This window comes from Engystomops pustulosus, chromosome 3 (genome assembly GCF_040894005.1).
Source record: "Engystomops pustulosus chromosome 3, aEngPut4.maternal, whole genome shotgun sequence".
Taxonomy (NCBI): Eukaryota; Metazoa; Chordata; class Amphibia; order Anura; family Leptodactylidae; genus Engystomops; species Engystomops pustulosus.
In genome coordinates this window covers 50,442,777-50,467,185 of record NC_092413.1, presented here as the reverse complement: position 1 = coordinate 50,467,185, position 24,409 = coordinate 50,442,777, and the positions used below count along the sequence as shown (strand labels likewise).

General features: G+C 52.1%; 11 non-coding genes across 11 annotated transcripts; all 11 read left to right on the top strand.

Annotated features, from left to right (window-relative positions):
* Positions 1-14,993: 14,993 nt before the first annotated feature.
* LOC140123261 (U5 spliceosomal RNA) lies at positions 14,994-15,109 on the top strand. The gene has a single exon (XR_011854593.1). It is a non-coding gene; the product is annotated as a U5 spliceosomal RNA (small nuclear RNA).
* A 762-nt stretch (positions 15,110-15,871) lies between these two features.
* On the top strand, positions 15,872-15,987 carry LOC140123259 (U5 spliceosomal RNA). The gene has a single exon (XR_011854592.1). It is a non-coding gene; the product is annotated as a U5 spliceosomal RNA (small nuclear RNA).
* Positions 15,988-16,764: 777 nt separating this feature from the next.
* Positions 16,765-16,880, top strand: LOC140123258 (U5 spliceosomal RNA). The gene has a single exon (XR_011854591.1). It is a non-coding gene; the product is annotated as a U5 spliceosomal RNA (small nuclear RNA).
* Positions 16,881-17,655: 775 nt separating this feature from the next.
* LOC140123257 (U5 spliceosomal RNA) lies at positions 17,656-17,771 on the top strand. The gene has a single exon (XR_011854590.1). It is a non-coding gene; the product is annotated as a U5 spliceosomal RNA (small nuclear RNA).
* Positions 17,772-18,548: 777 nt separating this feature from the next.
* On the top strand, positions 18,549-18,664 carry LOC140123256 (U5 spliceosomal RNA). Its single transcript, XR_011854589.1, has one exon. It is a non-coding gene; the product is annotated as a U5 spliceosomal RNA (small nuclear RNA).
* Positions 18,665-19,435: 771 nt separating this feature from the next.
* On the top strand, positions 19,436-19,551 carry LOC140123255 (U5 spliceosomal RNA). The gene has a single exon (XR_011854588.1). It is a non-coding gene; the product is annotated as a U5 spliceosomal RNA (small nuclear RNA).
* A 771-nt stretch (positions 19,552-20,322) lies between these two features.
* On the top strand, positions 20,323-20,438 carry LOC140123253 (U5 spliceosomal RNA). The gene has a single exon (XR_011854586.1). It is a non-coding gene; the product is annotated as a U5 spliceosomal RNA (small nuclear RNA).
* Positions 20,439-21,212: 774 nt separating this feature from the next.
* Positions 21,213-21,328, top strand: LOC140123252 (U5 spliceosomal RNA). Its single transcript, XR_011854585.1, has one exon. It is a non-coding gene; the product is annotated as a U5 spliceosomal RNA (small nuclear RNA).
* A 780-nt stretch (positions 21,329-22,108) lies between these two features.
* LOC140123251 (U5 spliceosomal RNA) lies at positions 22,109-22,224 on the top strand. The gene has a single exon (XR_011854584.1). It is a non-coding gene; the product is annotated as a U5 spliceosomal RNA (small nuclear RNA).
* A 774-nt stretch (positions 22,225-22,998) lies between these two features.
* On the top strand, positions 22,999-23,114 carry LOC140123250 (U5 spliceosomal RNA). Its single transcript, XR_011854583.1, has one exon. It is a non-coding gene; the product is annotated as a U5 spliceosomal RNA (small nuclear RNA).
* A 775-nt stretch (positions 23,115-23,889) lies between these two features.
* On the top strand, positions 23,890-24,005 carry LOC140123249 (U5 spliceosomal RNA). Its single transcript, XR_011854582.1, has one exon. It is a non-coding gene; the product is annotated as a U5 spliceosomal RNA (small nuclear RNA).
* The last annotated feature ends 404 nt before the right edge of the window (positions 24,006-24,409 follow it).

Here is a 24,409-nt window from a genome sequence, read left to right as displayed (position 1 = left end):
AGGGAAGATTTAAAGCGCATAGCAGACCATAATGCTAAAAGCACAAAAATCATGCATCATGTTCTTTTGCATGGGATTACAGGGCTGTCTTCTTTAGTCCTGCATACAGATATGTTTTTGGAGCATAATAGCGGCAGGGCAAGTCTTAATCTAGACGTCCCCACCCCCAGCTTTATCAATGCAAAGTAGAATCAGCCTGGGCTGCTTGCCCCTGTCTGCTAAACACCAGTCTTTATTAATCCTGTTAAAAGTCAAACTTTTGCTTTGGAATGAAAGGTCTACATCTAGGGGAAGTGTCTACCTGGGTGTAAAACTTGCTTCATGGAGAACATTTAAGTTCCCTACATCCAACCTATTGTGCCAGTGCCCCCCCCCCCTCCACTAGCCTTCTAAGTGGAACCTGTCAAAGTAGGTTATGCCAGCTTGATTTTTACAGCATTTTGCTCCAATTCCACACGTTTTTGCAACATCTAAAGGGATCATGGCAAAGTAGTTAGAAGTTGTGCCAATGGGGGTTGATGCAGATCACAAAAGATTAAAAGGTGATGGCAGCACCCCCAGCATGTGTGGCATCTATTTTCCTGGAAGGCAGGTGTCTTGATTTTAGGAGCTTGCAAGCGCCATTTTCTGTGCATGGCAATAGAAGCTTGGCAGTGGGGTTTCAAAATGGCCGCCCCCAGAGGCAGAAAAATACAAAATGGCTGCCCGCAGAAGAAAGCATGAGGCTAGTTTGCATCCCACGGAACACTGTGCAGGTCACAGTGGGATGCCTTGGAAACTGGCACCATGACATCATAAAGGGCCCTGTTCTGCTGGCAGCTGTGGCTGTCTCACTGCTCATTCCAGCTCTGCAGCTCTTCCAGGAGGCAGCGGGAGATGTTGTGCACTGGGGCAGTCATCTCTGGGTTCATGGAAACCCCAGGAGGGGTAATGGCCCGTGCCAAGCAAGTTGGGCTTAGGGAAGATTTAAAGCACATAGCAGACCATAATGCTAAAAGCACAAAAATCATGCATCATGTTCTTTTGCATGGGATTACAGGGCTGTCTTCTTTAGTCCTGCATACAGATATGTTTTTGGAGCATAATAGCGGCAGGGCAAGTCTTAATCTAGACGTCCCCACCCCCAGCTTTATCAATGCAAAGTAGAATCAGCCTGGGCTGCTTGCCCCTGTCTGCTAAACACCAGTCTTTATTAATCCTGTTAAAAGTCAAACTTTTGCTTTGGAATGAAAGGTCTACATCTAGGGGAAGTGTCTACCTGGGTGTAAAACTTGCTTCATGGAGAACATTTAAGTTCCCTACATCCAACCTATTGTGCCAGTGCCCCCCCCCCCCCCCTCCACTAGCCTTCTAAGTGGAACCTGTCAAAGTAGGTTATGCCAGCTTGATTTTTACAGCATTTTGCTCCAATTCCACACGTTTTTGCAACATCTAAAGGGATCATGGCAAAGTAGTTAGAAGTTGTGCCAATGGGGGTTGATGCAGATCACAAAAGATTAAAAGGTGATGGCAGCACCCCCAGCATGTGTGGCATCTATTTTCCTGGAAGGCAGGTGTCTTGATTTTAGGAGCTTGCAAGCGCCATTTTCTGTGCATGGCAATAGAAGCTTGGCAGTGGGGTTTCAAAATGGCCGCCCCCAGAGGCAGAAAAATACAAAATGGCTGCCCGCAGAAGAAAGCATGAGGCTAGTTTGCATCCCACGGAACACTGTGCAGGTCACAGTGGGATGCCTTGGAAACTGGCACCATGACATCATAAAGGGCCCTGTTCTGCTGGCAGCTGTGGCTGTCTCACTGCTCATTCCAGCTCTGCAGCTCTTCCAGGAGGCAGCGGGAGATGTTGTGCACTGGGGCAGTCATCTCTGGGTTCATGGAAACCCCAGGAGGGGTAATGGCCCGTGCCAAGCAAGTTGGGCTTAGGGAAGATTTAAAGCGCATAGCAGACCATAATGCTAAAAGCACAAAAATCATGCATCATGTTCTTTTGCATGGGATTACAGGGCTGTCTTCTTTAGTCCTGCATACAGATATGTTTTTGGAGCATAATAGCGGCAGGGCAAATCTTAATCTAGACGTCCCCACCCCCAGCTTTATCAATGCAAAGTAGAATCAGCCTGGGCTGCTTGCCCCTGTCTGCTAAACACCAGTCTTTATTAATCCTGTTAAAAGTCAAACTTTTGCTTTGGAATGAAAGGTCTACATCTAGGGGAAGTGTCTACCTGGGTGTAAGACTTGCTTCATGGAGAACATTTAAGTTCCCTACATCCAACCTATTGTGCCAGTGCCCCCCCCCCCCCCCCTCCACTAGCCTTCTAAGTGGAACCTGTCAAAGTAGGTTATGCCAGCTTGATTTTTACAGCATTTTGCTCCAATTCCACACGTTTTTGCAACATCTAAAGGGATCATGGCAAAGTAGTTAGAAGTTGTGCAAATGGGGGTTGATGCAGATCACAAAAGATTAAAAGGTGATGGCAGCACCCCCAGCATGTGTGGCATCTATTTTCCTGGAAGGCAGGTGTCTTGATTTTAGGAGCTTGCAAGCGCCATTTTCTGTGCATGGCAATAGAAGCTTGGCAGTGGGGTTTCAAAATGGCCGCCCCCAGAGGCAGAAAAATACAAAATGGCTGCCCGCAGAAGAAAGCATGAGGCTAGTTTGCATCCCACGGAACACTGTGCAGGTCACAGTGGGATGCCTTGGAAACTGGCACCATGACATCATAAAGGGCCCTGTTCTGCTGGCAGCTGTGGCTGTCTCACTGCTCATTCCAGCTCTGCAGCTCTTCCAGGAGGCAGCGGGAGATGTTGTGCACTGGGGCAGTCATCTCTGGGTTCATGGAAACCCCAGGAGGGGTAATGGCCCGTGCCAAGCAAGTTGGGCTTAGGGAAGATTTAAAGCGCATAGCAGACCATAATGCTAAAAGCACAAAAATCATGCATCATGTTCTTTTGCATGGGATTACAGGGCTGTCTTCTTTAGTCCTGCATACAGATATGTTTTTGGAGCATAATAGCGGCAGGGCAAATCTTAATCTAGACGTCCCCACCCCCAGCTTTATCAATGCAAAGTAGAATCAGCCTGGGCTGCTTGCCCCTGTCTGCTAAACACCAGTCTTTATTAATCCTGTTAAAAGTCAAACTTTTGCTTTGGAATGAAAGGTCTACATCTAGGGGAAGTGTCTACCTGGGTGTAAGACTTGCTTCATGGAGAACATTTAAGTTCCCTACATCCAACCTATTGTGCCAGTGCCCCCCCCCCCCCCCTCCACTAGCCTTCTAAGTGGAACCTGTCAAAGTAGGTTATGCCAGCTTGATTTTTACAGCATTTTGCTCCAATTCCACACGTTTTTGCAACATCTAAAGGGATCATGGCAAAGTAGTTAGAAGTTGTGCAAATGGGGGTTGATGCAGATCACAAAAGATTAAAAGGTGATGGCAGCACCCCCAGCATGTGTGGCATCTATTTTCCTGGAAGGCAGGTGTCTTGATTTTAGGAGCTTGCAAGCGCCATTTTCTGTGCATGGCAATAGAAGCTTGGCAGTGGGGTTTCAAAATGGCCGCCCCCAGAGGCAGAAAAATACAAAATGGCTGCCCGCAGAAGAAAGCATGAGGCTAGTTTGCATCCCACGGAACACTGTGCAGGTCACAGTGGGATGCCTTGGAAACTGGCACCATGACATCATAAAGGGCCCTGTTCTGCTGGCAGCTGTGGCTGTCTCACTGCTCATTCCAGCTCTGCAGCTCTTCCAGGAGGCAGCGGGAGATGTTGTGCACTGGGGCAGTCATCTCTGGGTTCATGGAAACCCCAGGAGGGGTAATGGCCCGTGCCAAGCAAGTTGGGCTTAGGGAAGATTTAAAGCGCATAGCAGACCATAATGCTAAAAGCACAAAAATCATGCATCATGTTCTTTTGCATGGGATTACAGGGCTGTCTTCTTTAGTCCTGCATACAGATATGTTTTTGGAGCATAATAGCGGCAGGGCAAGTCTTAATCTAGACGTCCCCACCCCCAGCTTTATCAATGCAAAGTAGAATCAGCCTGGGCTGCTTGCCCCTGTCTGCTAAACACCAGTCTTTATTAATCCTGTTAAAAGTCAAACTTTTGCTTTGGAATGAAAGGTCTACATCTAGGGGAAGAGTCTACCTGGGTGTAAGACTTGCTTCATGGAGAACATTTAAGTTCCCTACATCCAACCTATTGTGCCAGTGCCCCCCCCCCCCTCCACTAGCCTTCTAAGTGGAACCTGTCAAAGTAGGTTATGCCAGCTTGATTTTTACAGCATTTTGCTCCAATTCCACACGTTTTTGCAACATCTAAAGGGATCATGGCAAAGTAGTTAGAAGTTGTGCAAATGGGGGTTGATGCAGATCACAAAAGATTAAAAGGTGATGGCAGCACCCCCAGCATGTGTGGCATCTATTTTCCTGGAAGGCAGGTGTCTTGATTTTAGGAGCTTGCAAGCGCCATTTTCTGTGCATGGCAATAGAAGCTTGGCAGTGGGGTTTCAAAATGGCCGCCCCCAGAGGCAGAAAAATACAAAATGGCTGCCCGCAGAAGAAAGCATGAGGCTAGTTTGCATCCCACGGAACACTGTGCAGGTCACAGTGGGATGCCTTGGAAACTGGCACCATGACATCATAAAGGGCCCTGTTCTGCTGGCAGCTGTGGCTGTCTCACTGCTCATTCCAGCTCTGCAGCTCTTCCAGGAGGCAGCGGGAGATGTTGTGCACTGGGGCAGTCATCTCTGGGTTCATGGAAACCCCAGGAGGGGTAATGGCCCGTGCCAAGCAAGTTGGGCTTAGGGAAGATTTAAAGCGCATAGCAGACCATAATGCTAAAAGCACAAAAATCATGCATCATGTTCTTTTGCATGGGATTACAGGGCTGTCTTCTTTAGTCCTGCATACAGATATGTTTTTGGAGCATAATAGCGGCAGGGCAAATCTTAATCTAGACGTCCCCACCCCCAGCTTTATCAATGCAAAGTAGAATCAGCCTGGGCTGCTTGCCCCTGTCTGCTAAACACCAGTCTTTATTAATCCTGTTAAAAGTCAAACTTTTGCTTTGGAATGAAAGGTCTACATCTAGGGGAAGTGTCTACCTGGGTGTAAGACTTGCTTCATGGAGAACATTTAAGTTCCCTACATCCAACCTATTGTGCCAGTGCCCCCCCCCCCCCCCCTCCACTAGCCTTCTAAGTGGAACCTGTCAAAGTAGGTTATGCCAGCTTGATTTTTACAGCATTTTGCTCCAATTCCACACGTTTTTGCAACATCTAAAGGGATCATGGCAAAGTAGTTAGAAGTTGTGCAAATGGGGGTTGATGCAGATCACAAAAGATTAAAAGGTGATGGCAGCACCCCCAGCATGTGTGGCATCTATTTTCCTGGAAGGCAGGTGTCTTGATTTTAGGAGCTTGCAAGCGCCATTTTCTGTGCATGGCAATAGAAGCTTGGCAGTGGGGTTTCAAAATGGCCGCCCCCAGAGGCAGAAAAATACAAAATGGCTGCCCGCAGAAGAAAGCATGAGGCTAGTTTGCATCCCACGGAACACTGTGCAGGTCACAGTGGGATGCCTTGGAAACTGGCACCATGACATCATAAAGGGCCCTGTTCTGCTGGCAGCTGTGGCTGTCTCACTGCTCATTCCAGCTCTGCAGCTCTTCCAGGAGGCAGCGGGAGATGTTGTGCACTGGGGCAGTCATCTCTGGGTTCATGGAAACCCCAGGAGGGGTAATGGCCCGTGCCAAGCAAGTTGGGCTTAGGGAAGATTTAAAGCGCATAGCAGACCATAATGCTAAAAGCACAAAAATCATGCATCATGTTCTTTTGCATGGGATTACAGGGCTGTCTTCTTTAGTCCTGCATACAGATATGTTTTTGGAGCATAATAGCGGCAGGGCAAGTCTTAATCTAGACGTCCCCACCCCCAGCTTTATCAATGCAAAGTAGAATCAGCCTGGGCTGCTTGCCCCTGTCTGCTAAACACCAGTCTTTATTAATCCTGTTAAAAGTCAAACTTTTGCTTTGGAATGAAAGGTCTACATCTAGGGGAAGAGTCTACCTGGGTGTAAGACTTGCTTCATGGAGAACATTTAAGTTCCCTACATCCAACCTATTGTGCCAGTGCCCCCCCCCCCCCTCCACTAGCCTTCTAAGTGGAACCTGTCAAAGTAGGTTATGCCAGCTTGATTTTTACAGCATTTTGCTCCAATTCCACACGTTTTTGCAACATCTAAAGGGATCATGGCAAAGTAGTTAGAAGTTGTGCAAATGGGGGTTGATGCAGATCACAAAAGATTAAAAGGTGATGGCAGCACCCCCAGCATGTGTGGCATCTATTTTCCTGGAAGGCAGGTGTCTTGATTTTAGGAGCTTGCAAGCGCCATTTTCTGTGCATGGCAATAGAAGCTTGGCAGTGGGGTTTCAAAATGGCCGCCCCCAGAGGCAGAAAAATACAAAATGGCTGCCCGCAGAAGAAAGCATGAGGCTAGTTTGCATCCCACGGAACACTGTGCAGGTCACAGTGGGATGCCTTGGAAACTGGCACCATGACATCATAAAGGGCCCTGTTCTGCTGGCAGCTGTGGCTGTCTCACTGCTCATTCCAGCTCTGCAGCTCTTCCAGGAGGCAGCGGGAGATGTTGTGCACTGGGGCAGTCATCTCTGGGTTCATGGAAACCCCAGGAGGGGTAATGGCCCGTGCCAAGCAAGTTGGGCTTAGGGAAGATTTAAAGCGCATAGCAGACCATAATGCTAAAAGCACAAAAATCATGCATCATGTTCTTTTGCATGGGATTACAGGGCTGTCTTCTTTAGTCCTGCATACAGATATGTTTTTGGAGCATAATAGCGGCAGGGCAAATCTTAATCTAGACGTCCCCACCCCCAGCTTTATCAATGCAAAGTAGAATCAGCCTGGGCTGCTTGCCCCTGTCTGCTAAACACCAGTCTTTATTAATCCTGTTAAAAGTCAAACTTTTGCTTTGGAATGAAAGGTCTACATCTAGGGGAAGTGTCTACCTGGGTGTAAGACTTGCTTCATGGAGAACATTTAAGTTCCCTACATCCAACCTATTGTGCCAGTGCCCCCCCCCCCCCCCCCTCCACTAGCCTTCTAAGTGGAACCTGTCAAAGTAGGTTATGCCAGCTTGATTTTTACAGCATTTTGCTCCAATTCCACACGTTTTTGCAACATCTAAAGGGATCATGGCAAAGTAGTTAGAAGTTGTGCAAATGGGGGTTGATGCAGATCACAAAAGATTAAAAGGTGATGGCAGCACCCCCAGCATGTGTGGCATCTATTTTCCTGGAAGGCAGGTGTCTTGATTTTAGGAGCTTGCAAGCGCCATTTTCTGTGCATGGCAATAGAAGCTTGGCAGTGGGGTTTCAAAATGGCCGCCCCCAGAGGCAGAAAAATACAAAATGGCTGCCCGCAGAAGAAAGCATGAGGCTAGTTTGCATCCCACGGAACACTGTGCAGGTCACAGTGGGATGCCTTGGAAACTGGCACCATGACATCATAAAGGGCCCTGTTCTGCTGGCAGCTGTGGCTGTCTCACTGCTCATTCCAGCTCTGCAGCTCTTCCAGGAGGCAGCGGGAGATGTTGTGCACTGGGGCAGTCATCTCTGGGTTCATGGAAACCCCAGGAGGGGTAATGGCCCGTGCCAAGCAAGTTGGGCTTAGGGAAGATTTAAAGCGCATAGCAGACCATAATGCTAAAAGCACAAAAATCATGCATCATGTTCTTTTGCATGGGATTACAGGGCTGTCTTCTTTAGTCCTGCATACAGATATGTTTTTGGAGCATAATAGCGGCAGGGCAAGTCTTAATCTAGACGTCCCCACCCCCAGCTTTATCAATGCAAAGTAGAATCAGCCTGGGCTGCTTGCCCCTGTCTGCTAAACACCAGTCTTTATTAATCCTGTTAAAAGTCAAACTTTTGCTTTGGAATGAAAGGTCTACATCTAGGGGAAGAGTCTACCTGGGTGTAAGACTTGCTTCATGGAGAACATTTAAGTTCCCTACATCCAACCTATTGTGCCAGTGCCCCCCCCCCCCCTCCACTAGCCTTCTAAGTGGAACCTGTCAAAGTAGGTTATGCCAGCTTGATTTTTACAGCATTTTGCTCCAATTCCACACGTTTTTGCAACATCTAAAGGGATCATGGCAAAGTAGTTAGAAGTTGTGCAAATGGGGGTTGATGCAGATCACAAAAGATTAAAAGGTGATGGCAGCACCCCCAGCATGTGTGGCATCTATTTTCCTGGAAGGCAGGTGTCTTGATTTTAGGAGCTTGCAAGCGCCATTTTCTGTGCATGGCAATAGAAGCTTGGCAGTGGGGTTTCAAAATGGCCGCCCCCAGAGGCAGAAAAATACAAAATGGCTGCCCGCAGAAGAAAGCATGAGGCTAGTTTGCATCCCACGGAACACTGTGCAGGTCACAGTGGGATGCCTTGGAAACTGGCACCATGACATCATAAAGGGCCCTGTTCTGCTGGCAGCTGTGGCTGTCTCACTGCTCATTCCAGCTCTGCAGCTCTTCCAGGAGGCAGCGGGAGATGTTGTGCACTGGGGCAGTCATCTCTGGGTTCATGGAAACCCCAGGAGGGGTAATGGCCCGTGCCAAGCAAGTTGGGCTTAGGGAAGATTTAAAGCGCATAGCAGACCATAATGCTAAAAGCACAAAAATCATGCATCATGTTCTTTTGCATGGGATTACAGGGCTGTCTTCTTTAGTCCTGCATACAGATATGTTTTTGGAGCATAATAGCGGCAGGGCAAATCTTAATCTAGACGTCCCCACCCCCAGCTTTATCAATGCAAAGTAGAATCAGCCTGGGCTGCTTGCCCCTGTCTGCTAAACACCAGTCTTTATTAATCCTGTTAAAAGTCAAACTTTTGCTTTGGAATGAAAGGTCTACATCTAGGGGAAGTGTCTACCTGGGTGTAAGACTTGCTTCATGGAGAACATTTAAGTTCCCTACATCCAACCTATTGTGCCAGTGCCCCCCCCCCCTCCACTAGCCTTCTAAGTGGAACCTGTCAAAGTAGGTTATGCCAGCTTGATTTTTACAGCATTTTGCTCCAATTCCACACGTTTTTGCAACATCTAAAGGGATCATGGCAAAGTAGTTAGAAGTTGTGCAAATGGGGGTTGATGCAGATCACAAAAGATTAAAAGGTGATGGCAGCACCCCCAGCATGTGTGGCATCTATTTTCCTGGAAGGCAGGTGTCTTGATTTTAGGAGCTTGCAAGCGCCATTTTCTGTGCATGGCAATAGAAGCTTGGCAGTGGGGTTTCAAAATGGCCGCCCCCAGAGGCAGAAAAATACAAAATGGCTGCCCGCAGAAGAAAGCATGAGGCTAGTTTGCATCCCACGGAACACTGTGCAGGTCACAGTGGGATGCCTTGGAAACTGGCACCATGACATCATAAAGGGCCCTGTTCTGCTGGCAGCTGTGGCTGTCTCACTGCTCATTCCAGCTCTGCAGCTCTTCCAGGAGGCAGCGGGAGATGTTGTGCACTGGGGCAGTCATCTCTGGGTTCATGGAAACCCCAGGAGGGGTAATGGCCCGTGCCAAGCAAGTTGGGCTTAGGGAAGATTTAAAGCGCATAGCAGACCATAATGCTAAAAGCACAAAAATCATGCATCATGTTCTTTTGCATGGGATTACAGGGCTGTCTTCTTTAGTCCTGCATACAGATATGTTTTTGGAGCATAATAGCGGCAGGGCAAGTCTTAATCTAGACGTCCCCACCCCCAGCTTTATCAATGCAAAGTAGAATCAGCCTGGGCTGCTTGCCCCTGTCTGCTAAACACCAGTCTTTATTAATCCTGTTAAAAGTCAAACTTTTGCTTTGGAATGAAAGGTCTACATCTAGGGGAAGAGTCTACCTGGGTGTAAGACTTGCTTCATGGAGAACATTTAAGTTCCCTACATCCAACCTATTGTGCCAGTGCCCCCCCCCCCCCTCCACTAGCCTTCTAAGTGGAACCTGTCAAAGTAGGTTATGCCAGCTTGATTTTTACAGCATTTTGCTCCAATTCCACACGTTTTTGCAACATCTAAAGGGATCATGGCAAAGTAGTTAGAAGTTGTGCAAATGGGGGTTGATGCAGATCACAAAAGATTAAAAGGTGATGGCAGCACCCCCAGCATGTGTGGCATCTATTTTCCTGGAAGGCAGGTGTCTTGATTTTAGGAGCTTGCAAGCGCCATTTTCTGTGCATGGCAATAGAAGCTTGGCAGTGGGGTTTCAAAATGGCCGCCCCCAGAGGCAGAAAAATACAAAATGGCTGCCCGCAGAAGAAAGCATGAGGCTAGTTTGCATCCCACGGAACACTGTGCAGGTCACAGTGGGATGCCTTGGAAACTGGCACCATGACATCATAAAGGGCCCTGTTCTGCTGGCAGCTGTGGCTGTCTCACTGCTCATTCCAGCTCTGCAGCTCTTCCAGGAGGCAGCGGGAGATGTTGTGCACTGGGGCAGTCATCTCTGGGTTCATGGAAACCCCAGGAGGGGTAATGGCCCGTGCCAAGCAAGTTGGGCTTAGGGAAGATTTAAAGCGCATAGCAGACCATAATGCTAAAAGCACAAAAATCATGCATCATGTTCTTTTGCATGGGATTACAGGGCTGTCTTCTTTAGTCCTGCATACAGATATGTTTTTGGAGCATAATAGCGGCAGGGCAAATCTTAATCTAGACGTCCCCACCCCCAGCTTTATCAATGCAAAGTAGAATCAGCCTGGGCTGCTTGCCCCTGTCTGCTAAACACCAGTCTTTATTAATCCTGTTAAAAGTCAAACTTTTGCTTTGGAATGAAAGGTCTACATCTAGGGGAAGTGTCTACCTGGGTGTAAGACTTGCTTCATGGAGAACATTTAAGTTCCCTACATCCAACCTATTGTGCCAGTGCCCCCCCCCCCCCCTCCACTAGCCTTCTAAGTGGAACCTGTCAAAGTAGGTTATGCCAGCTTGATTTTTACAGCATTTTGCTCCAATTCCACACGTTTTTGCAACATCTAAAGGGATCATGGCAAAGTAGTTAGAAGTTGTGCAAATGGGGGTTGATGCAGATCACAAAAGATTAAAAGGTGATGGCAGCACCCCCAGCATGTGTGGCATCTATTTTCCTGGAAGGCAGGTGTCTTGATTTTAGGAGCTTGCAAGCGCCATTTTCTGTGCATGGCAATAGAAGCTTGGCAGTGGGGTTTCAAAATGGCCGCCCCCAGAGGCAGAAAAATACAAAATGGCTGCCCGCAGAAGAAAGCATGAGGCTAGTTTGCATCCCACGGAACACTGTGCAGGTCACAGTGGGATGCCTTGGAAACTGGCACCATGACATCATAAAGGGCCCTGTTCTGCTGGCAGCTGTGGCTGTCTCACTGCTCATTCCAGCTCTGCAGCTCTTCCAAGAGGCAGCGGGAGATGTTGTGCACTGGGGCAGTCATCTCTGGGTTCATGGAAACCCCAGGAGGGGTAATGGCCCGTGCCAAGCAAGTTGGGCTTAGGGAAGATTTAAAGCGCATAGCAGACCATAATGCTAAAAGCACAAAAATCATGCATCATGTTCTTTTGCATGGGATTACAGGGCTGTCTTCTTTAGTCCTGCATACAGATATGTTTTTGGAGCATAATAGCGGCAGGGCAAGTCTTAATCTAGACGTCCCCACCCCCAGCTTTATCAATGCAAAGTAGAATCAGCCTGGGCTGCTTGCCCCTGTCTGCTAAACACCAGTCTTTATTAATCCTGTTAAAAGTCAAACTTTTGCTTTGGAATGAAAGGTCTACATCTAGGGGAAGAGTCTACCTGGGTGTAAGACTTGCTTCATGGAGAACATTTAAGTTCCCTACATCCAACCTATTGTGCCAGTGCCCCCCCCCCCCCTCCACTAGCCTTCTAAGTGGAACCTGTCAAAGTAGGTTATGCCAGCTTGATTTTTACAGCATTTTGCTCCAATTCCACACGTTTTTGCAACATCTAAAGGGATCATGGCAAAGTAGTTAGAAGTTGTGCAAATGGGGGTTGATGCAGATCACAAAAGATTAAAAGGTGATGGCAGCACCCCCAGCATGTGTGGCATCTATTTTCCTGGAAGGCAGGTGTCTTGATTTTAGGAGCTTGCAAGCGCCATTTTCTGTGCATGGCAATAGAAGCTTGGCAGTGGGGTTTCAAAATGGCCGCCCCCAGAGGCAGAAAAATACAAAATGGCTGCCCGCAGAAGAAAGCATGAGGCTAGTTTGCATCCCACGGAACACTGTGCAGGTCACAGTGGGATGCCTTGGAAACTGGCACCATGACATCATAAAGGGCCCTGTTCTGCTGGCAGCTGTGGCTGTCTCACTGCTCATTCCAGCTCTGCAGCTCTTCCAAGAGGCAGCGGGAGATGTTGTGCACTGGGGCAGTCATCTCTGGGTTCATGGAAACCCCAGGAGGGGTAATGGCCCGTGCCAAGCAAGTTGGGCTTAGGGAAGATTTAAAGCGCATAGCAGACCATAATGCTAAAAGCACAAAAATCATGCATCATGTTCTTTTGCATGGGATTACAGGGCTGTCTTCTTTAGTCCTGCATACAGATATGTTTTTGGAGCATAATAGCGGCAGGGCAAGTCTTAATCTAGACGTCCCCACCCCCAGCTTTATCAATGCAAAGTAGAATCAGCCTGGGCTGCTTGCCCCTGTCTGCTAAACACCAGTCTTTATTAATCCTGTTAAAAGTCAAACTTTTGCTTTGGAATGAAAGGTCTACATCTAGGGGAAGAGTCTACCTGGGTGTAAGACTTGCTTCATGGAGAACATTTAAGTTCCCTACATCCAACCTATTGTGCCAGTGCCCCCCCCCCCTCCACTAGCCTTCTAAGTGGAACCTGTCAAAGTAGGTTATGCCAGCTTGATTTTTACAGCATTTTGCTCCAATTCCACACGTTTTTGCAACATCTAAAGGGATCATGGCAAAGTAGTTAGAAGTTGTGCAAATGGGGGTTGATGCAGATCACAAAAGATTAAAAGGTGATGGCAGCACCCCCAGCATGTGTGGCATCTATTTTCCTGGAAGGCAGGTGTCTTGATTTTAGGAGCTTGCAAGCGCCATTTTCTGTGCATGGCAATAGAAGCTTGGCAGTGGGGTTTCAAAATGGCCGCCCCCAGAGGCAGAAAAATACAAAATGGCTGCCCGCAGAAGAAAGCATGAGGCTAGTTTGCATCCCACGGAACACTGTGCAGGTCACAGTGGGATGCCTTGGAAACTGGCACCATGACATCATAAAGGGCCCTGTTCTGCTGGCAGCTGTGGCTGTCTCACTGCTCATTCCAGCTCTGCAGCTCTTCCAAGAGGCAGCGGGAGATGTTGTGCACTGGGGCAGTCATCTCTGGGTTCATGGAAACCCCAGGAGGGGTAATGGCCCGTGCCAAGCAAGTTGGGCTTAGGGAAGATTTAAAGCGCATAGCAGACCATAATGCTAAAAGCACAAAAATCATGCATCATGTTCTTTTGCATGGGATTACAGGGCTGTCTTCTTTAGTCCTGCATACAGATATGTTTTTGGAGCATAATAGCGGCAGGGCAAGTCTTAATCTAGACGTCCCCACCCCCAGCTTTATCAATGCAAAGTAGAATCAGCCTGGGCTGCTTGCCCCTGTCTGCTAAACACCAGTCTTTATTAATCCTGTTAAAAGTCAAACTTTTGCTTTGGAATGAAAGGTCTACATCTAGGGGAAGAGTCTACCTGGGTGTAAGACTTGCTTCATGGAGAACATTTAAGTTCCCTACATCCAACCTATTGTGCCAGTGCCCCCCCCCCCTCCACTAGCCTTCTAAGTGGAACCTGTCAAAGTAGGTTATGCCAGCTTGATTTTTACAGCATTTTGCTCCAATTCCACACGTTTTTGCAACATCTAAAGGGATCATGGCAAAGTAGTTAGAAGTTGTGCAAATGGGGGTTGATGCAGATCACAAAAGATTAAAAGGTGATGGCAGCACCCCCAGCATGTGTGGCATCTATTTTCCTGGAAGGCAGGTGTCTTGATTTTAGGAGCTTGCAAGCGCCATTTTCTGTGCATGGCAATAGAAGCTTGGCAGTGGGGTTTCAAAATGGCCGCCCCCAGAGGCAGAAAAATACAAAATGGCTGCCCGCAGAAGAAAGCATGAGGCTAGTTTGCATCCCACGGAACACTGTGCAGGTCACAGTGGGATGCCTTGGAAACTGGCACCATGACATCATAAAGGGCCCTGTTCTACTGGCAGCTGTGGCTGTCTCACTGCTCATTCCAGCTCTGCAGCCCAGTTTTTTTTTTTTTTTTTTTTTAAAAGTCACTTGCCCACTGCCTTATCCAGCAAAGGAGGTAAGCCTCCCGCCTACTCATCCCCACTTCTCCTTTTTTGCCGCCGCCGCCGAAGAAGAAGACGACGACGACGGCAGGAGCAGGTGACTCTGTCTTTGTACTTACAGTGCGGGCACTGTCAGGGGCACGCCAGGCATAAGTCCGGCTTGAGAGCAGGCCCGCTTCCCGGGGCCGGGCAGGCGGGACACGGGGCCCGCCAGCATCAGGGCGGCGACCTCTTGCCGCGCGCGGCGCCGGGTTTTCCCTCCGAAACGTCGTCAACCCTGCGGGGACAGGCTCCGCCGCGGCAAAGCGCATGATCCGGGGTGGCCGGATCAAACAAAGGGATGATTGTGGTTTCTGCTTCCTCCCCGCTGAGACTGGTGGGAGCTGGCTCTGGCTTGCATACATGCAAATGCGGCCGAAGGAACCCTGAATTCTGGGGGGTTTCCTGTTCCCCCACTTGTCTTTCTTCCCCTCACTCGCTCTGGCCGCTTTCCTTCCAGGAAAGCTGAGCTGGGCTTGGAAAGCTGCTAGGAGTTCCGCCGGCGGGGGGGCCACCTGCTTCCCCTCCCCCGCCCGTGCTGACGGCTCTCTCCCTAAGCCAGCCTGGGCCTGGGCGGGGGCTGGGGCCGGCGGTGGCGCCCTCTAGCCTTCAATCACCAACTCTGGTTCTTCTTCAAAACGCAAAAATCTTTCGCCTTTTACTAAAGATTTCCGTGGAGAGGAACGGAACTGAGTTTCGTACCAATTTTTGTACGCTTCAGCTCGCTGAAGCTTCCTTGTCCTGGTGGAAAAAACAGAAGCAGCACAAAAAAAAAAAAAAAAAAAAAAACCCAGATTTTTTTTTTTTTTTTTTTTTAAAAGTCACTTGCCCACTGCCTTATCCAGCAAAGGAGGTAAGCCTCCCGCCTACTCATCCCCACTTCTCCTTTTTTGCCGCCGCCGAAGAAGAAGACGACGACGACGCCGGCAGGAGCAGGTGACTCTGTCTTTGTACTTACAGTGCGGGCACTGTCAGGGGCACGCCAGGCATAAGTCCGGCTTGAGAGCAGGCCCGCTTCCCGGGGCCGGGCAGGCGGGACACGGGGCCCGCCAGCATCAGGGCGGCGACCTCTTGCCGCGCGCGGCGCCGGGTTTTCCCTCCGAAACGTCGTCAACCCTGCGGGGACAGGGTCCGCCGCGGCAAAGCGCATGATCCGGGGTGGCCGGATCAAACAAAGGGATGATTGTGGTTTCTGCTTCCTCCCCGCTGAGACTGGTGGGAGCTGGCTCTGGCTTGCATACATGCAAATGCGGCCGAAGGAACCCTGAATTCTGGGGGGTTTCCTGTTCCCCCACTTGTCTTTCTTCCCCTCACTCGCTCTGGCCGCTTTCCTTCCAGGAAAGCTGAGCTGGGCTTGGAAAGCTGCTAGGAGTTCCGCCGGCGGGGGGGCCACCTGCTTCCCCTCCCCCGCCCGTGCTGACGGCTCTCTCCCTAAGCCAGCCTGGGCCTGGGCGGGGGCTGGGGCCGGCGGTGGCGCCCTCTAGCCTTCAATCACCAACTCTGGTTCTTCTTCAAAACGCAAAAATCTTTCGCCTTTTACTAAAGATTTCCGTGGAGAGGAACGGAACTGAGTTTCGTACCAATTTTTGTACGCTTCAGCTCGCTGAAGCTTCCTTGTCCTGGTGGAAAAAACAGAAGCAGCACAAAAAAAAAAAAAAAAAAAAAAAAAAACCCAGATTTTTTTTTTTTTTTTTTTTAAAAGTCACTTGCCCACTGCCTTATCCAGCAAAGGAGGTAAGCCTCCCGCCTACTCATCCCCACTTCTCCTTTTTTGCCGCCGCCGCCGAAGAAGAAGACGACGACGACGACGACGACGCCGGCAGGAGCAGGTGACTCTGTCTTTGTACTTACAGTGCGGGCACTGTCAGGGGCACGCCAGGCATAAGTCCGGCTTGAGAGCAGGCCCGCTTCCCGGGGCCGGGCAGGCGGGACACGGGGCCCGCCAGCATCAGGGCGGCGACCTCTTGCCGCGCGCGGCGCCGGGTTTTCCCTCCGAAACGTCGTCAACCCTGCGGGGACAGGGTCCGCCGCGGCAAAGCGCATGATCCGGGGTGGCCGGATCAAACAAAGGGATGATTGTGGTTTCTGCTTCCTCCCCGCTGAGACTGGTGGGAGCTGGCTCTGGCTTGCATACATGCAAATGCGGCCGAAGGAACCCTGAATTCTGGGGGGTTTCCTGTTCCCCCACTTGTCTTTCTTCCCCTCACTCGCTCTGGCCGCTTTCCTTCCAGGAAAGCTGAGCTGGGCTTGGAAAGCTGCTAGGAGTTCCGCCGGCGGGGGGGCCACCTGCTTCCCCTCCCCCGCCCGTGCTGACGGCTCTCTCCCTAAGCCAGCCTGGGCCTGGGCGGGGGCTGGGGCCGGCGGTGGCGCCCTCTAGCCTTCAATCACCAACTCTGGTTCTTCTTCAAAACGCAAAAATCTTTCGCCTTTTACTAAAGATTTCCGTGGAGAGGAACGGAACTGAGTTTCGTACCAATTTTTGTACGCTTCAGCTCGCTGAAGCTTCCTTGTCCTGGTGGAAAAAACAGAAGCAGCACAAAAAAAAAAAAAAAAAAAAAAAAAAAACCCAGATTTTTTTTTTTTTTTTTTTTAAAAGTCACTTGCCCACTGCCTTATCCAGCAAAGGAGGTAAGCCTCCCGCCTACTCATCCCCACTTCTCCTTTTTTGCCGCCGCCGCCGAAGAAGAAGACGACGACGACGACGACGCCGGCAGGAGCAGGTGACTCTGTCTTTGTACTTACAGTGCGGGCACTGTCAGGGGCACGCCAGGCATAAGTCCGGCTTGAGAGCAGGCCCGCTTCCCGGGGCCGGGCAGGCGGGACACGGGGCCCGCCAGCATCAGGGCGGCGACCTCTTGCCGCGCGCGGCGCCGGGTTTTCCCTCCGAAACGTCGTCAACCCTGCGGGGACAGGGTCCGCCGCGGCAAAGCGCATGATCCGGGGTGGCCGGATCAAACAAAGGGATGATTGTGGTTTCTGCTTCCTCCCCGCTGAGACTGGTGGGAGCTGGCTCTGGCTTGCATACATGCAAATGCGGCCGAAGGAACCCTGAATTCTGGGGGGTTTCCTGTTCCCCCACTTGTCTTTCTTCCCCTCACTCGCTCTGGCCGCTTTCCTTCCAGGAAAGCTGAGCTGGGCTTGGAAAGCTGCTAGGAGTTCCGCCGGCGGGGGGGCCACCTGCTTCCCCTCCCCCGCCCGTGCTGACGGCTCTCTCCCTAAGCCAGCCTGGGCCTGGGCGGGGGCTGGGGCCGGCGGTGGCGCCCTCTAGCCTTCAATCACCAACTCTGGTTCTTCTTCAAAACGCAAAAATCTTTCGCCTTTTACTAAAGATTTCCGTGGAGAGGAACGGAACTGAGTTTCGTACCAATTTTTGTACGCTTCAGCTCGCTGAAGCTTCCTTGTCCTGGTGGAAAAAACAGAAGCAGCACAAAAAAAAAAAAAAAAAAAAAAAAAAACCCAGATTTTTTTTTTTTTTTTTTTTAAAAGTCACTTGCCCACTGCCTTATCCAGCAAAGGAGGTAAGCCTCCCGCCTACTCATCCCCACTTCTCCTTTTTTGCCGCCGCCGCCGAAGAAGAAGACGACGACGACGACGACGACGCCGGCAGGAGCAGGTGACTCTGTCTTTGTACTTACAGTGCGGGCACTGTCAGGGGCACGCCAGGCATAAGTCCGGCTTGAGAGCAGGCCCGCTTCCCGGGGCCGGGCAGGCGGGACACGGGGCCCGCCAGCATCAGGGCGGCGACCTCTTGCCGCGCGCGGCGCCGGGTTTTCCCTCCGAAACGTCGTCAACCCTGCGGGGACAGGGTCCGCCGCGGCAAAGCGCATGATCCGGGGTGGCCGGATCAAACAAAGGGATGATTGTGGTTTCTGCTTCCTCCCCGCTGAGACTGGTGGGAGCTGGCTCTGGCTTGCATACATGCAAATGCGGCCGAAGGAACCCTGAATTCTGGGGGGTTTCCTGTTCCCCCACTTGTCTTTCTTCCCCTCACTCGCTCTGGCCGCTTTCCTTCCAGGAAAGCTGAGCTGGGCTTGGAAAGCTGCTAGGAGTTCCGCCGGCGGGGGGGCCACCTGCTTCCCCTCCCCCGCCCGTGCTGACGGCTCTCTCCCTAAGCCAGCCTGGGCCTGGGCGGGGGCTGGGGCCGGCGGTGGCGCCCTCTAGCCTTCAATCACCAACTCTGGTTCTTCTTCAAAACGCAAAAATCTTTCGCCTTTTACTAAAGATTTCCGTGGAGAGGAACGGAACTGAGTTTCGTACCAATTTTTGTACGCTTCAGCTCGCTGAAGCTTCCTTGTCCTGGTGGAAAAAACAGAAGCAGCACAAAAAAAAAAAAAAAAAAAAAAAAAAACCCAGATTTTTTTTTTTTTTTTTTTTAAAAGTCACTTGCCCACTGCCTTATCCAGCAAAGGAGGTAAGCCTCCCGCCTACTCATCCCCACTTCTCCTTTTTTGCCGCCGCCGCCGAAGAAGAAGACGACGACGACGACGCCGGCAGGAGCAGGTGACTCTGTCTTTGTACTTACAGTGCGGGCACTGTCAGGGGCACGCCAGGCATAAGTCCGGCTTGAGAGCAGGCCCGCTTCCCGGGGCCGGGCAGGCGGGACACGGGGCCCGCCAGCATCAGGGCGGCGACCTCTTGCCGCGCGCGGCGCCGGGTTTTCCCTCCGAAACGTCGTCAACCCTGCGGGGACAGGCTCCGCCGCGGCAAAGCGCATGATCCGGGGTGGCCGGATCAAACAAAGGGATGATTGTGGTTTCTGCTTCCTCCCCGCTGAGACTGGTGGGAGCTGGCTCTGGCTTGCATACATGCAAATGCGGCCGAAGGAACCCTGAATTCTGGGGGGTTTCCTGTTCCCCCACTTGTCTTTCTTCCCCTCACTCGCTCTGGCCGCTTTCCTTCCAGGAAAGCTGAGCTGGGCTTGGAAAGCTGCTAGGAGTTCCGCCGGCGGGGGGGCCACCTGCTTCCCCTCCCCCGCCCGTGCTGACGGCTCTCTCCCTAAGCCAGCCTGGGCCTGGGCGGGGGCTGGGGCCGGCGGTGGCGCCCTCTAGCCTTCAATCACCAACTCTGGTTCTTCTTCAAAACGCAAAAATCTTTCGCCTTTTACTAAAGATTTCCGTGGAGAGGAACGGAACTGAGTTTCGTACCAATTTTTGTACGCTTCAGCTCGCTGAAGCTTCCTTGTCCTGGTGGAAAAAACAGAAGCAGCACAAAAAAAAAAAAAAAAAAAAAAAAAAACCCAGATTTTTTTTTTTTTTTTTTTTAAAAGTCACTTGCCCACTGCCTTATCCAGCAAAGGAGGTAAGCCTCCCGCCTACTCATCCCCACTTCTCCTTTTTTGCCGCCGCCGCCGAAGAAGAAGACGACGACGACGACGCCGGCAGGAGCAGGTGACTCTGTCTTTGTACTTACAGTGCGGGCACTGTCAGGGGCACGCCAGGCATAAGTCCGGCTTGAGAGCAGGCCCGCTTCCCGGGGCCGGGCAGGCGGGACACGGGGCCCGCCAGCATCAGGGCGGCGACCTCTTGCCGCGCGCGGCGCCGGGTTTTCCCTCCGAAACGTCGTCAACCCTGCGGGGACAGGGTCCGCCGCGGCAAAGCGCATGATCCGGGGTGGCCGGATCAAACAAAGGGATGATTGTGGTTTCTGCTTCCTCCCCGCTGAGACTGGTGGGAGCTGGCTCTGGCTTGCATACATGCAAATGCGGCCGAAGGAACCCTGAATTCTGGGGGGTTTCCTGTTCCCCCACTTGTCTTTCTTCCCCTCACTCGCTCTGGCCGCTTTCCTTCCAGGAAAGCTGAGCTGGGCTTGGAAAGCTGCTAGGAGTTCCGCCGGCGGGGGGGCCACCTGCTTCCCCTCCCCCGCCCGTGCTGACGGCTCTCTCCCTAAGCCAGCCTGGGCCTGGGCGGGGGCTGGGGCCGGCGGTGGCGCCCTCTAGCCTTCAATCACCAACTCTGGTTCTTCTTCAAAACGCAAAAATCTTTCGCCTTTTACTAAAGATTTCCGTGGAGAGGAACGGAACTGAGTTTCGTACCAATTTTTGTACGCTTCAGCTCGCTGAAGCTTCCTTGTCCTGGTGGAAAAAACAGAAGCAGCACAAAAAAAAAAAAAAAAAAAAAAAAAAACCCAGATTTTTTTTTTTTTTTTTTTTAAAAGTCACTTGCCCACTGCCTTATCCAGCAAAGGAGGTAAGCCTCCCGCCTACTCATCCCCACTTCTCCTTTTTTGCCGCCGCCGCCGAAGAAGAAGACGACGACGACGACGACGCCGGCAGGAGCAGGTGACTCTGTCTTTGTACTTACAGTGCGGGCACTGTCAGGGGCACGCCAGGCATAAGTCCGGCTTGAGAGCAGGCCCGCTTCCCGGGGCCGGGCAGGCGGGACACGGGGCCCGCCAGCATCAGGGCGGCGACCTCTTGCCGCGCGCGGCGCCGGGTTTTCCCTCCGAAACGTCGTCAACCCTGCGGGGACAGGGTCCGCCGCGGCAAAGCGCATGATCCGGGGTGGCCGGATCAAACAAAGGGATGATTGTGGTTTCTGCTTCCTCCCCGCTGAGACTGGTGGGAGCTGGCTCTGGCTTGCATACATGCAAATGCGGCCGAAGGAACCCTGAATTCTGGGGGGTTTCCTGTTCCCCCACTTGTCTTTCTTCCCCTCACTCGCTCTGGCCGCTTTCCTTCCAGGAAAGCTGAGCTGGGCTTGGAAAGCTGCTAGGAGTTCCGCCGGCGGGGGGGCCACCTGCTTCCCCTCCCCCGCCCGTGCTGACGGCTCTCTCCCTAAGCCAGCCTGGGCCTGGGCGGGGGCTGGGGCCGGCGGTGGCGCCCTCTAGCCTTCAATCACCAACTCTGGTTCTTCTTCAAAACGCAAAAATCTTTCGCCTTTTACTAAAGATTTCCGTGGAGAGGAACGGAACTGAGTTTCGTACCAATTTTTGTACGCTTCAGCTCGCTGAAGCTTCCTTGTCCTGGTGGAAAAAACAGAAGCAGCACAAAAAAAAAAAAAAAAAAAAAAAAAAACCCAGATTTTTTTTTTTTTTTTTTTTAAAAGTCACTTGCCCACTGCCTTATCCAGCAAAGGAGGTAAGCCTCCCGCCTACTCATCCCCACTTCTCCTTTTTTGCCGCCGCCGCCGAAGAAGAAGACGACGACGACGACGACGACGACGCCGGCAGGAGCAGGTGACTCTGTCTTTGTACTTACAGTGCGGGCACTGTCAGGGGCACGCCAGGCATAAGTCCGGCTTGAGAGCAGGCCCGCTTCCCGGGGCCGGGCAGGCGGGACACGGGGCCCGCCAGCATCAGGGCGGCGACCTCTTGCCGCGCGCGGCGCCGGGTTTTCCCTCCGAAACGTCGTCAACCCTGCGGGGACAGGGTCCGCCGCGGCAAAGCGCATGATCCGGGGTGGCCGGATCAAACAAAGGGATGATTGTGGTTTCTGCTTCCTCCCCGCTGAGACTGGTGGGAGCTGGCTCTGGCTTGCATACATGCAAATGCGGCCGAAGGAACCCTGAATTCTGGGGGGTTTCCTGTTCCCCCACTTGTCTTTCTTCCCCTCACTCGCTCTGGCCGCTTTCCTTCCAGGAAAGCTGAGCTGGGCTTGGAAAGCTGCTAGGAGTTCCGCCGGCGGGGGGGCCACCTGCTTCCCCTCCCCCGCCCGTGCTGACGGCTCTCTCCCTAAGCCAGCCTGGGCCTGGGCGGGGGCTGGGGCCGGCGGTGGCGCCCTCTAGCCTTCAATCACCAACTCTGGTTCTTCTTCAAAACGCAAAAATCTTTCGCCTTTTACTAAAGATTTCCGTGGAGAGGAACGGAACTGAGTTTCGTACCAATTTTTGTACGCTTCAGCTCGCTGAAGCTTCCTTGTCCTGGTGGAAAAAACAGAAGCAGCACAAAAAAAAAAAAAAAAAAAAAAAAAAACCCAGATTTTTTTTTTTTTTTTTTTTAAAAGTCACTTGCCCACTGCCTTATCCAGCAAAGGAGGTAAGCCTCCCGCCTACTCATCCCCACTTCTCCTTTTTTGCCGCCGCCGCCGAAGAAGAAGACGACGACGACGACGACGCCGGCAGGAGCAGGTGACTCTGTCTTTGTACTTACAGTGCGGGCACTGTCAGGGGCACGCCAGGCATAAGTCCGGCTTGAGAGCAGGCCCGCTTCCCGGGGCCGGGCAGGCGGGACACGGGGCCCGCCAGCATCAGGGCGGCGACCTCTTGCCGCGCGCGGCGCCGGGTTTTCCCTCCGAAACGTCGTCAACCCTGCGGGGACAGGCTCCGCCGCGGCAAAGCGCATGATCCGGGGTGGCCGGATCAAACAAAGGGATGATTGTGGTTTCTGCTTCCTCCCCGCTGAGACTGGTGGGAGCTGGCTCTGGCTTGCATACATGCAAATGCGGCCGAAGGAACCCTGAATTCTGGGGGGTTTCCTGTTCCCCCACTTGTCTTTCTTCCCCTCACTCGCTCTGGCCGCTTTCCTTCCAGGAAAGCTGAGCTGGGCTTGGAAAGCTGCTAGGAGTTCCGCCGGCGGGGGGGCCACCTGCTTCCCCTCCCCCGCCCGTGCTGACGGCTCTCTCCCTAAGCCAGCCTGGGCCTGGGCGGGGGCTGGGGCCGGCGGTGGCGCCCTCTAGCCTTCAATCACCAACTCTGGTTCTTCTTCAAAACGCAAAAATCTTTCGCCTTTTACTAAAGATTTCCGTGGAGAGGAACGGAACTGAGTTTCGTACCAATTTTTGTACGCTTCAGCTCGCTGAAGCTTCCTTGTCCTGGTGGAAAAAACAGAAGCAGCACAAAAAAAAAAAAAAAAAAAAAAAACCCAGATTTTTTTTTTTTTTTTTTTTTAAAAGTCACTTGCCCACTGCCTTATCCAGCAAAGGAGGTAAGCCTCCCGCCTACTCATCCCCACTTCTCCTTTTTTGCCGCCGCCGCCGAAGAAGAAGACGACGACGACGACGACGACGCCGGCAGGAGCAGGTGACTCTGTCTTTGTACTTACAGTGCGGGCACTGTCAGGGGCACGCCAGGCATAAGTCCGGCTTGAGAGCAGGCCCGCTTCCCGGGGCCGGGCAGGCGGGACACGGGGCCCGCCAGCATCAGGGCGGCGACCTCTTGCCGCGCGCGGCGCCGGGTTTTCCCTCCGAAACGTCGTCAACCCTGCGGGGACAGGGTCCGCCGCGGCAAAGCGCATGATCCGGGGTGGCCGGATCAAACAAAGGGATGATTGTGGTTTCTGCTTCCTCCCCGCTGAGACTGGTGGGAGCTGGCTCTGGCTTGCATACATGCAAATGCGGCCGAAGGAACCCTGAATTCTGGGGGGTTTCCTGTTCCCCCACTTGTCTTTCTTCCCCTCACTCGCTCTGGCCGCTTTCCTTCCAGGAAAGCTGAGCTGGGCTTGGAAAGCTGCTAGGAGTTCCGCCGGCGGGGGGGCCACCTGCTTCCCCTCCCCCGCCCGTGCTGACGGCTCTCTCCCTAAGCCAGCCTGGGCCTGGGCGGGGGCTGGGGCCGGCGGTGGCGCCCTCTAGCCTTCAATCACCAACTCTGGTTCTTCTTCAAAACGCAAAAATCTTTCGCCTTTTACTAAAGATTTCCGTGGAGAGGAACGGAACTGAGTTTCGTACCAATTTTTGTACGCTTCAGCTCGCTGAAGCTTCCTTGTCCTGGTGGAAAAAACAGAAGCAGCACAAAAAAAAAAAAAAAAAAAAAAAAAAACCCAGATTTTTTTTTTTTTTTTTTTAAAAGTCACTTGCCCACTGCCTTATCCAGCAAAGGAGGTAAGCCTCCCGCCTACTCATCCCCACTTCTCCTTTTTTGCCGCCGCCGCCGAAGAAGAAGACGACGACGACGACGACGCCGGCAGGAGCAGGTGACTCTGTCTTTGTACTTACAGTGCGGGCACTGTCAGGGGCACGCCAGGCATAAGTCCGGCTTGAGAGCAGGCCCGCTTCCCGGGGCCGGGCAGGCGGGACACGGGGCCCGCCAGCATCAGGGCGGCGACCTCTTGCCGCGCGCGGCGCCGGGTTTTCCCTCCGAAACGTCGTCAACCCTGCGGGGAC